This window comes from Myotis yumanensis, unplaced genomic scaffold (genome assembly GCF_028538775.1).
Source record: "Myotis yumanensis isolate MYYU_CA2020_CCGP unplaced genomic scaffold, mMyoYum1.0.hap1 SCAF_1, whole genome shotgun sequence".
NCBI classification, from domain to species: Eukaryota; Metazoa; Chordata; class Mammalia; order Chiroptera; family Vespertilionidae; genus Myotis; species Myotis yumanensis.
This window is the reverse complement of record NW_027223752.1, coordinates 77511325-77521029: the sequence shown is the minus strand read 5'-3', so window position 1 is coordinate 77521029 and position 9705 is coordinate 77511325. Positions and strand designations below refer to the sequence as shown.

Here is a 9705-nt window from a genome sequence, read left to right as displayed (position 1 = left end):
ATGAGTGGCCACTGCATGTAAGACACGCTCTGTATTCCAGTCAAAGGTGTTTTCATTTGGCAGTTTGTTCAACTATTCAAGTGCTCATTAAACACCTCCCATGCATTGAGGTCCCAGCAGAATCACTTATGCAGTAACAAGATTCCTTTCACACTGTATTCAATACCAGTGACTTTCCCTTGCAACCCATGTCACCTTGGAAGGCCTTGGTGGCATAGCCTCAGCAGATCCTCACTTCCTTCTCTTCTCTTCCTACTGACAATATCTCTAAGAGAGGGAGACAAATACATCCTCCTTTCTCACATGGAGGAACTGAGGCAGAGAAAATGGAAGAGGTTTTCTCAAGTACTGGTAGCACAGGACAGAGGCCGAACCAGCATTCTGGGCTCCATCGCTGCATCATTCTGGCCTCTATGAGCTGTGTCATCAGGGTTTCATGGAAACAATGCAAATGGTTTTCAGCCAAGACCTAGATAATAATGCCAATCAATGCTCTTCAAGTTCTGCCACCTCAGTGATGTTACCACATATCAATTATGTGGGAAGGGAAGGGAAGGGAAGGGAAGGGAAGGGAAGGGAAGGGAAGGGAAGGGAAAGGAAGGGAAGGAAAGAGAAGTCATGTTGACCAGACAGATTTCATCCTTCAGAAGTATTCCACAGGAGCTGTTTGACCTCATTCAAAGAAGGACCCCGGAGTAAAGGAACTGGAGTTAAACTGCAGAGAAGGTGGAAGAGGCTACATTCACCAAAACACCTTCAGGGTGAGTCTGATGATTGGCCATCATTCTTTGAATCAATAGTCCCTAAAATGTGTTCAGCAACACAAATTAATTCCTATCTTAAACCTTGTTCTCCAGCACCTTACCATCCTCCCCTGGGTTTGGCTGAGTATAAATACCAGCTCTAATTTGAAAACTTAGATATGCATAGCAGTCATTTCTGAGGACCCTGCACTTTGTAAATGAAGGAGGGAAGCCATGTGTGTGAACCAACACGTTTCCTTACGAATGAGCAGTTTCTATGGCTTGAGAGGCGCAGAGCTGGTGAACAGACGTGCCCTCACTGCCTGTAGCCATCTCTGCCTTGTCCAGCTGCCAGATGGCTCAGACATAGGCTGGAAAGTACATGGTGTTTCCTGCCCTTCAGCCCACCCTGGTAATCACACTCTCCCTTGCCTTTCAGAGCAGTACCCTGCCGTTCCTCAGGCAGAAACCTCGCAGACCTGGGTATGCTGGCAGTTCACACGTGCAGGTCACTGTCTATGTAAGTGCTGAGTGGATTTACATACATCTCCCCTATAACCATTTGATTCAGACTGCCCAGGAGCAGCAGCAAAAGGACAGACAGACCAGGTGGGATTCCTGGAGAACTGTTAGAAAAGAGATAGGAAAAAAGAAAAAAGCAGAAATGAAGTGCATAGAGCAGATCTGCCAACAACCCTGAAAAATGTTACCAGGCAACTTTTTGCTAAAAGCGTGTCTACTGTTGCCTGGCTGGTGTTGCTCAATGGTTAAGGTTCAACCCTTAAACCAGGAAGTCATGGTTCGCTTCCTGGTCAGGACACATGCCCACATTGTGGGCTCAACCCCCAATAGGTGGCGTGCAGGAGGCAGCTGATTGATGATTCTTTCTCATCATTGATGTTTCTATCTCTCCCTCTCCCTTCCTCTCTGAAATCAATAAAAACATGTTTAAAATAAAAGCATGTCCATTGTTTACCAATAAACATGTTTTTAGGTGTATGAACAGCTTCTGGGAAAGAATCAAGCAATATGGAACTGAACCAAGTTTGTTATACCCAAATTGCTTTTCATTTGAATGCCTCGCAGTGGCTTTATAAGCAAGGAGAATAGAAGGTGATATTGTATATGGTATGTTTTAATGGTCACTAGGAAGATGTTCCTCCCTCCAAAACAATCACGCCCCTCTTCCACCCCCCCCATTCTGCCAAGACCCCCACAATTCCAGCATTAGAGACATAGTTCTTTCAAGTTTCACCTTCTCTAGGCCTCTCCTTTAACTTGTAAATACTTCTAAAATGGGTCCCCCCTGAACTCCCAATATCTTGCTGGTCGTGTTCTTTGAGCTTGCTTTCAGCCCACAGGAGACCTCTGGGTCTTTGGAAGAGGGTGATGGTTAGGATGACCTGGAAGGGTGGTGAGTAGAGATGAACAGAGAGGCCTAGATAAGGAATTGGAAACATTCTTCCCTACTCCAAGTAGAGTGGTCCTATGCTAAGCTAAGAATGAATCTGCAAAAATGACTAATGAAAATTCCCCTTTGTAAGCACAAAGCCTTGTTTTCACATCAAGTCTTAAGATCATTTGATTCTGACAATTCCTTTAAATTTCTTTAAATCATTATTAGAAAGTAGAATAAACTTGAAGAATTAGTGTTCAGATGATGTCTGTGTCCTGTGTGCGGGCGTGTGTGTGTGTGTGTGTGCGCGAGCCTTTGACTTCCCTAAAGACCCTGAAATATCCTGGGACCAAGCTTTGCAATAGTTAATTTACTATAAATAAATACACTAAGCAATGTAAGTTACCAGACTCCTAACCATAAATGTCCTACATGAAAACTGACCCCTGTTTGACACCTCATCTATTTTAAAGCTACACGTACAAATTCCTCAGCTCTGCTAATCTGTAAAGGCTAAACTGTCCTTGCTTCTAGGCTCCGTGGGACTCTTTTGACAAGGAAAGTTGATGTCAGGGAATAATTAGGTTCTGTCCAGGAGGAGGAGGAAAATATCAGGAGCTTATTATTTCTGGTTACCTTGTTAGACATTTATATGGAAATGCTGGCGAAAATAACACACACACAAGTAGGATATTCAATGAGAATAATTGCATGGGCTAAAGAGAAATTAATTCATTTCATTTCAAAGCAACTTGCTGTTTTATTTTAGAGCATGGGCCCTAACTAAAATAGAAATATATCAGATTAGTCTCTCTGTAGATGACTGAGCAAAAAAGGCTAGATTTCATCGTTTAAATAAGTTGGCTGTTATCAGACATAGGTGAAATATTTACATCAATGACACCCCACCCCTGACAGAATGTTATAGATCTCAGTCATACATATCCTTCAGCCTACCTCTCTCACCCCAACCCCACAAAGACCCAAATTTGTAAGTTATTAAGAGGTTCATAGCAGAAGTGACTTGATCAGAATGAATGAAAATTGGTTTGTATTTCACAATCCCCTTGCACAGAATATAATATGCTCAAAAGAAATCATCATTTCTGACTCTGACAAGTGCAGAATAATTGAGTATATTTCTGGATCCAAATCCCCAAGTGATCAGCTCTTAGATAAATTAAATGTAAATTAATAAAATGGTGACATTTTAATTTTTACATGGGGACTACAGTTGTGGGAGGATGGGGAGAGCAAAATCTCTAAGAAACGTGAGCAAAACAAGAAGCCTGAAGCTTAGCTGTCTATGCTTGATAATCCAGGACTCTCCGCCACATGGTGAACCATGCTGAGACTCCCCTCATCAGTTGGCAGATCAAGTCAGGACTTGCTGGGGTATGTGAGGGTGTGTGCTCTATTTCATTACACCGTCACCATTGGGGCAAGCAGCTTATGGGATGCTCATCATTGAGGGTGGGCAGATCTCAGCTTGAATTAGTGGGAATACCTAGCTCAAAGGTATGGGATGAAGATGTGAAATAAGACATGAATATCTAAACAGAACCACCAAGTCTTTATTGCATTCCTTAACACTTTGTACTTTATATATAGGCAAAGAATTCTACTAATTCTCTCTCTTTTTTTCTTCTCAACTATTTTTTGCATTGTTGATTAGCTGTTGACAGAGAGGTTTAATGATTTGCTCAAGGTCACCAACAACAGATTTGGATTTAGAAATGACTGCTTCTTGATTCTCTGGGCACTGAGCCAGTCTGCCTTCTCACTTTAGCGGGGATGCCAAATACCTTTATTTGAAATCATTTTTACTTTGGGTTTCTGTCTGCATACAAAGTGTACATGGGCTGTGTGTGTCTTAGTGCCATTGCTAAAAGCAGCAGCGTTCTATTTCTAGCTGGCAATTCCATCCCCCTCGGAAATAAGGCCCCATTGGGCCCCAGGCCTGGCTGGTCCCAGGTGCTGTGTGTGTGTGTGTGTGTGTGTGTGTCTGTGTGTGTGTGTGTGTGTACACGTGCACTTGTGGTGTGTGCCTGCATAAAGCGAATCTTGAGAGCCTGAATGGGTGCAGCACCCCTGTGAGGGAAGCATCTTTACATCAGAGCTTACACAAGGGAGCAAAAGCCAGAGCTGCTCAGATCAGGTTCCCACATGCTGTCCTGCCCTTGCCCCTGTAGAGGACCCATGGGGAGGCTTCAACAGGGAATCTTTGGCTGACAAGGAATCCACTTGTCACCCCCTTGTGTTTGGGCCTACTCAGCAGAATGTGCTTCCCAAGGTGGCCCAGAGGGTACACCCTTTATACACAGTGACTCATCTGTAATCTCTAGCTCACTGGGAACTTAGGCAGAAGCTGCTGTAGAAGACCAAAGTGTGTGAAACTGGAGGTCAGTCTGGGATAGAAAGTATTCAGGTCAGTGGGAGGCCTGGGGCTAGAGCCTAAACGTGTATTTCATCTCCCAACCTTTTCCAGCAGCATTTGATGTTCCCCCATGATCTCTAAGCCTTTGGCTCCTCTCTCCTCTCCTGCCCTTTTCAGCCACCATGTTAATCGTCTGCCTTGTGGCTGTTTAGTTCTGCTGCCCAGTGTCCCTCAACTCCTCCTCCTGCCCCAGCCTCCCGAGCCAGGACCAAAGGTTGTTTAAAGTCCCCAAAATTACCTTTAAGCCTCCCACAAGGTGAATGGCTGCTTTCTGATGAAGCCTCACACCCCCAATGGACTTGTGAAAGTAATCCACACAAAAATAGCCTGATGCTTAGTTTGTGAGACTCAAGAGTTTTTATGTTCTCAGCCTTAAATTGCTCCCCCTGGTTTTTCTCCTTGCTTACAAGATGCAATGAATCATTTCTGGATCTTTCCAAAGAATTCTTTAAGGTGATTCCTAGATTTGTTTGTTTGTTTGTTTGTTTATACAATGTCTTTTGAGACTCATAACATTTAGGTTTGGAACCCTTTCTGTAAACTACAGACTGACTCTCTCCTCCTTGCTCACTTTGGATGAGATGCTAGAGGACAGTCAGAAAAGACGAGAACACACCCCACTGAGAGGATGGACTTCAGAGTGCATGGCAGGATGCACAGCTCCTTGCTTCTTCCTCCAAAGGGCCAGTCCTGGGAGACAGGCATGAATAAACCTTGAATGAAGCCTCAAGCCCATCCTAGGGAGGGCCTAAACCTTTGGGATACCGGTCATACTGACACAGTCTCTAAATAGTCCTCCAAAACAGATGACCCTGAGGTAGACCCTGAGCAGGGCTCACAGGTGAACTTGGAGTATTCCTAAACTTTATAAGCAATTCATCTAGGAAGAAATGATAATTAATCATCACTCTGCTGGAGCCTTTCCCAGTGTAGCATCTGGGATTCCCCACTTCAGGATTCCCTATGGGTGGAGAACATTGTCCCTTTATAAGTTAGGAGGTTAACAGCAACAGAACTTACTTACTTTGGAATATTTTATTTTCTGGCCCAACACATATTCATTCATTCATTTGCTCTGTGTAGGTAAATTGAAGCTATCTATGATTGAGGTGACAGTAATACTTATGTATGAGCAACAGCCTTTTCTGGGAGAAAATTTATATACATAAATATTTATAAAATGCAGTAGGAAAGGAATAGCTGGCACTGCATGTGTGTCTGTGCGTGTGTGCTTAATTGTGATAACATGCACATAACATGACATTTACCACTGTAGCCATCATTACGTGTAAAGTTTAGTGGCATGAAGTTCGTTCCCATTGTTGTGCAGCCATCACCAGGACTGTTCATCTTTCCAAACTGAAACTCTGCCCCCATTAAACAGCAACCCCATTCCCCACTCCCCTCAACGCCTGGCAACCACTATTCTGCTTTCTGTCTCTAGCAATTTGACTCATATAAATGAAATGATTCAATATTTATTCTTTTGTGAAGTTGCAAGCACTTCCTATGTACTAACTCATTTAATCATAATACCAGCTCTATGAGGTAAGTAAAAACTATTATCACCACTTAACAGATGAAGAAATTGAAATACAAATAGGCGAAAGGAGCAGCCAATGGAAGTGTTCAGAGAGATCAGAGAAAGGAACAGTCTCCCTTCACTTGGTCCTCCGTCCCCAGGGGTCCATGAGCCTCTGAAAAGGAAGCAAACAAGCCTCTTGATGGAGGCCGCCCAGCACCTGCCAGCCAGGCCTCCCTTTCTCCATAAGGGCTGAGCAACTGCACAGGGCACTCCTGCAGGAGACGGGAGGGGATGTGCTGAATGAGTTAAGTGTCCTTGTCCCCACCTCCCCCACCCACGCAGTGCAGGCTGAGCTGGTGACCGGGGCAGGATCTGAGCCAAAGGATTAATCTATCACAATGAGACCTTCTATTTTAGGCGGGCGGCGAGAACAGATGCCTGGAGCCTGCACTCCAAGGAGGCAGCTCGCAAAGGGAGGCACCCACACAGGCCCGCTCGCACCCAGGGCTCTGCTTGCTGCCTAAAGAGGATAAAGGGACTGGCCAGAGGCGGGCGGTTCCCTGCGGATACGGACACCTTAGGACCTTGGTCTGCAAACTGCGGCTCGTGAGCCACATGCGGCTCTTTGGCCCCTTGAGTGTGGCTCTTCCTAAGCCTTAGGAGTGCCCTAATTAAGTTAATAACAATGTACCTACCTATATAGTTTAAGTTTAAAAAATTTGGCTCTCAAAAGAAATTTCAATCGTAGTACTGTTGATATTTGGCTCTGTTGACTAATGAGTTTGCCGACCACTGCCTTAGGAGTATCAAACTAGACTGGCGGGCGCCGGTGGAACTTTTTAGGTGTGCCTTTCTGCAAAACCTACTTGTCTCCCCTAGGCTGTTTAGACTCTGCAAAGGCCGCCTCTGTTACCCCACTTTCCTTACAAAACCAACCCATCCTTCCCTTTCATGGCAACTTCTTGCCTCCCTGCCACTGCGCGTCCACCGCCATCACCGCGGATTTTTTCCTAAGTCCGCCGAGGTTGCCTTCCCAGATCCAGACTTCAGCCTCTGCATTAGGAAAAGGAAATTAATTCACTGCTGCTGCCCCAAGTCTAGACCCTTTTTAGGGTTTTCAATGGCCGGAAAGCCTAGCTTTTAAAAAAAATCTTCACCCAAGGACATGCTTAGAGAGAGGAAGGGAGAGAGAGAGAAACATCGAGTGGTTGCCTTCCATTGGTGCCTCAGCTGGGGATCGAACCCACAACCCAGATATGTGCCCTGACTGGGAATTGAACAGGCCACCTTTCTGTGCACAGGATCTGCTCAACCAACTGAGCCACCCCACCAGGCAAGCCTCGCTTTTTTATGTGAAGTAACGCCGATGTCCCTCCAGAGCTTGTGTCCTGCTACCTCCTCCCTCCCATAACCTCCGACCATTTGATCTCCTGTTCACATTGAACTGGACAGAGCCGCCCAGCGATTCATTGGTGGTGGCACTTCTAAGATATGTCAGAGAGGAGAGCGGAAAAAAAAAGAAACACAGTAGTCAGATAGAAAGTCCAATTTGGGTCCAAAAGCCCAACATTAAAATGAAATTGCATGTTCAATCAATCTTGACAGATTGACAACGCCTTTGCAGGGATCAGTCCCTTCCAGGCAGAAAGGGGCATATTTTGGGCTCTGGAGAAGAGCGTTGTTGCAGTTTTTATTAGAGACTCTGAGAGATGGTTTTACAAACTTGGTGCCTTAAATATCTAAATATCTTGGAGGTTAAGAAAGCATTTGGAGGGAAAGGGGTTGTCTCTGTTTTTGTGGCTGTTTTTGTGGCTGTTTTTGTCCGGGTTCTAAAGGGTTGGGATTCTTTTCTAATCTCACCAGTGTGTTTGGCTGACCCAATTACTATGTAATGTTGTCCCTGTTTCTGTCTAGACCACCCAATACCCTAGGACTCAATCTTTGGCTTCATAAGATAAGATTAGTCAATAAGGATCTTTGGCCAATGTCAGAGTAAGTATGAAAAACGTCTAAAAAGCTCTCAGGCACACACTTTATAGGTGCAAATGATAAATAACCCAAAAGGCCCAGATCTTTTGGGTCCTGGTTGGGCTTTAGTGCATGGAGACTTGGGCTCCTCTTGCTGCCCTCTGCCTCCTGCCAGCCTCCCAGGCCTCCTTCCTGGGCCCACACAGGAAACGAACCACAGAGGAGGGGTGTCTTACCAAGCCGGGTGCTGGCCCATATTTGATACTTTGATGGGGCATGAGTGATCCAGGCCATGACTGGGTGACATTAAACACATGGCCTCAGATGAGCTAATGACATGTGTTTCATGCCTGAGAACACAGGCATAATCCCCTCCTACCTTGTGTGTTGTTAAAAAGCTGCTCACATCTACACTAATACTCAGCCGTTCCCTGAGCCTTAAGCTGTTTCTCTGCTTCAATCCCAGGCTTGCTTTCTGAGCTTTGGCTTCTCTTACAGACTATCCCACCCACTCTCACTCCAGCACTTGAAATCACTCATCTTCCGAAGCCATATTTGGCTCACTGGAATCTAGAATAGGGAGCTGACTATGCCTCAGAGATCAGATAGTGCAGGCATTTTTAAACAATGTTCAAAGAGCCTTGGTGTCAAGCAACAGGCTTGAGTATGTGTGTATGTGAGTATGTGTGAGTATGTGTATGTGTGAGTGAGTGTGTATATGTGTGCGTATGTGTGTCTGTATGAGTGTGTATATATGAGTATGTGTGTATGTGTGAGTGGGTATATATGTGAGAATGTTTATGTGTGAGTATGTATGTATATGTGAATGAGTGTGTATATGTTTGTATGTGTGTGTTTATGTGAGTGTGTATATGAGTGTGTGTTTATGTGTGAGTGTATTTATGTGTATGTGTGTATGTGAGAGTGTGTGTTTATATGTGAGTGAGTACTCACAGCAGCAAGTATCTAAAAAAATAGAGGCTCCACAAGTCCCTTATGCACACAGACATTATTTATCAACCAGAACAAAAGACTGTTATCTGTTTTATGCATTGGGATACTTCATTGTTTGATAAAATGATTCTATTATTTAACAGAAATAATTGGCAAAAGACAGTGACTTCATCCTACCCCTTCATTATCCACAGGGGGACCCTTGGGTGTGCCCAGGTGGGCTTCCCATGCCTGCATTACTCCACACAGACGAGATCTCTTCTGGTTCCAGCCCCGAATAATCAGGACAGAGCCTCATGACTCCATCTGGGCCAAGGTGAGTTGTTGCCAAGAATAACCTGGCATCAAGGGATTCAAACTCTTTGCCTTGGAGCTCTGGCATTCCAGTCAGGGCTTGGCTGGAGCTGTCAGAGGGACGCTCCGCAGGCTGGGAACAGTAAATGCAGCCTAGCAGTTGACTGGAACTAGAGCACGGCTCAAAAATGATTGCAATGAGTAAGTCTTGGTAGCAGCTTTCTTTAAACAAACGCATGCCTGGCGCTAAATCCTTTTGCATTAGGACTTGAATTTTATTGCTGTATACTCCCGGGTTCCTAATAATCACCCACTATGGCTCCAGCTGGCATCTCTTTCTTCAGAAAGAGTATTTTCCCAGGAGCCTAGATGCCTGTGCATAAGTTAA

General features: G+C 44.8%; 1 long non-coding RNA gene across 1 annotated transcript; it reads left to right on the top strand.

The window, feature by feature from the left end:
- Positions 1–671: 671 nt before the first annotated feature.
- On the top strand, positions 672–9318 carry LOC139003462 (uncharacterized). Its single transcript, XR_011470246.1, has 3 exons — positions 672–761; positions 1183–1263; positions 9218–9318. It is a non-coding gene; the product is annotated as an uncharacterized lncRNA (long non-coding RNA).
- Positions 9319–9705: the final 387 nt, after the last annotated feature.